This window comes from Xenopus laevis, chromosome 9_10L (assembly GCF_017654675.1).
Source record: "Xenopus laevis strain J_2021 chromosome 9_10L, Xenopus_laevis_v10.1, whole genome shotgun sequence".
NCBI lineage: Eukaryota > Metazoa > Chordata > Amphibia > Anura > Pipidae > Xenopus > Xenopus laevis.
In genome coordinates, this window is record NC_054387.1 from 87897046 (window position 1) to 87899479 (window position 2434).

The window sequence follows — 2434 nt, forward strand, 5'->3', positions numbered from 1 at the left end:
CAGGATGGTCAAAGAGCTGCACTTTGCCGCCATCCGCAATCCGCAGTTTGGCCTGAAAAATCATGCTATAGGAGATCCCCATATCTCGTAGGTGTCTCTTTACTCCAATAAAGGTATTACGTTGGCGTTGCAGGGCAGCTGAATAATCCGGATAAAACGACACCCGAGCACCCTGATAGTAGACATCACCTTTGGCTCTTGCAGCTTTCAGAGCCGCATCCCTGTCGCGGTAGTTCAGCAATTTTATAAGGAAGGGTCTCGGAGGGGCACCCGGTGGCAGGGCTCTCGTGGGTACCCTATGGGCTCTTTCCGCCACGAACTGTTGCGAAAATATCTCTTCTCCCAGCATCTCTTTCAGCCAGCGCTCAGCAAAAAGCTCAGGAGACTGCCCCTCACTTTTTTCTGGCAAGCCTACCACCCTGATATTGGAACGCCTTTGACGATTTTCCATATCTTCCATGCGGTCAGATGCCTGTTTCATCAGTTTGTGTAGCTGGGTGATCTCATTAGGCAAGGGAGCAGTGCGATCCTCCACAGCCCCCACCCGCTCCTCCATGGCTCTCGTTCTTTCTCGGATGTTCTGGACATCATGCTTAAGCAGCGAGATTTCCACTTTCACTTCCTCAATCTTAGAGGTAAGGGCTGCTGTCAGTGTAGATTGGCAGGAAGAAATGGCAGCAAGCACATCCTGCATGGTAGGTTCCGCGTTGCCCTGCTCACCTTCCTCTGTGTCTCGTGCATGTTGCTGCTTAGAAGGCGCCATTATCCAGGGACTCAGGCTCCAGCGCGGCCTCCATAAGCGGTCTCGGGTCTTTCTTACCCGCCGCAGGTCTTGGCGCCAGCTTATGCGCTACTGGGGAGCCCGCGCTACTGGCGTTGGCAGCCCCCCTGGAGACAGACTTCTCCGGAGAAGGGGAGGAAGTGGAGGACGTGCGGGCGCCATCTTGCCTGGAGCCTCTGGCGTACTGCTCTAACTTAGCAGCCGTGTCGGAGCGCACCCGCTGGCTGCTTTGCGCGTTCCGCCTCATCTGTGATGCCGTGCGTGTTACTGCGTCCAGCGATCCAGTCAGACCACCGATTCCACGGATTTCGGGTCAGTTATGGGCTGTACAGGGTGAATGGCAAGCGGAGCTCCTCTGCTGTGCAGCTTATCACGCTTGAAAATTTTATACTTCCTTGTTTTTGTGACAAGTCAAGTGATTTTAATAATTTGCATTTGGTTCCTGCTGAAAAAGGAAGAACCCTGTGCGAATGCTGAACCAGATCCTGGTTTCGGAGAATCCTTAGTTCAAGACTTTAAGAGGAGGTGAGAGCTCCTGGGACTTTGAGAAAAGAGACATTCCATCAATCCCGTGAAACAGGGAGTATGCAAACCCAGACTAGGGGTAAGACCCTTAAACAGGCGCCTGCCCAGACCCCCTCATTGTTGCGCCCTAGGCAGGTGCCTCTTCTGTATACCCCTAGTTCTGGCCCTGATACAAGGGCTAATAAAACAACACACAGTGAATGGGGGAAACATACCTGGTACCTGAACTGGGAGGGGGAAGGATTTGGGCATTTCCATTAGCATTAAATCACTGGGGAATCTAACACACCAGTGGCAAACATATTAGCGTTTTAATGTTAACTAATAATACTGCACAATCTGAGGTTACACACTCTTTTTTATTTTATAGCATATAAAGTAGCACCTATAGGAGAAACGACACCATAATATTGCTAAGGTAAAAGTGATTCACATTTAAGAAATGTTGGAGTGCTATGGTAAATTGTGCCTTTTTTTATATCATGCCTGACCACATACACCCAATGAGGTAAGGGATGAGCTGCATTTCATTGTGTTATTTATATATTATGGGGAGGTGGCATTCTCCTTTAAATGCCTGCTCTCCCAACCCCCGCTACGAATATTAATATCAGTAGCCTTGTTTGGCATGAAACCGGTTTGGTCCGGGTGTACTAAATCAGCAGTTACTGTTTTCACCCTATTGGCTAGGACCTTCGCAAATATTTTGGCATCACAATTAAGCAAGGAGATGGGACGATAAGATTCACAGCATTCTGGCGGTTTCCCCTCTTTCGGTATCAGGACTATATGGGCCATATAACATGACTCTGGAAGAGCCTTGGTGTGGGAGATAGCATTAAACAACGTGGTGAGTCTGGGAGTTAGGATTTTAGTATGAGCCTTGTACCACTCGGCGGGAAGGCCATCCGGACCCGGGGAGCGTCCCGATGGCATATCCGCAATGGCGCTCTCCACCTCCTCAGCTGAGATATCCCTCTCAAGGTCAACTAGCATAGGGCGTGAGAGACAAGGGAGGTCAATTTGGGCCAAGTAATTTACCAGACGCTCAGTAGGGATTGGGGGAAGAGCAGCGTACGTAATGTGGAAGTACTGCCTAAACCTATCAACTATTTGCTGCTTATCCAC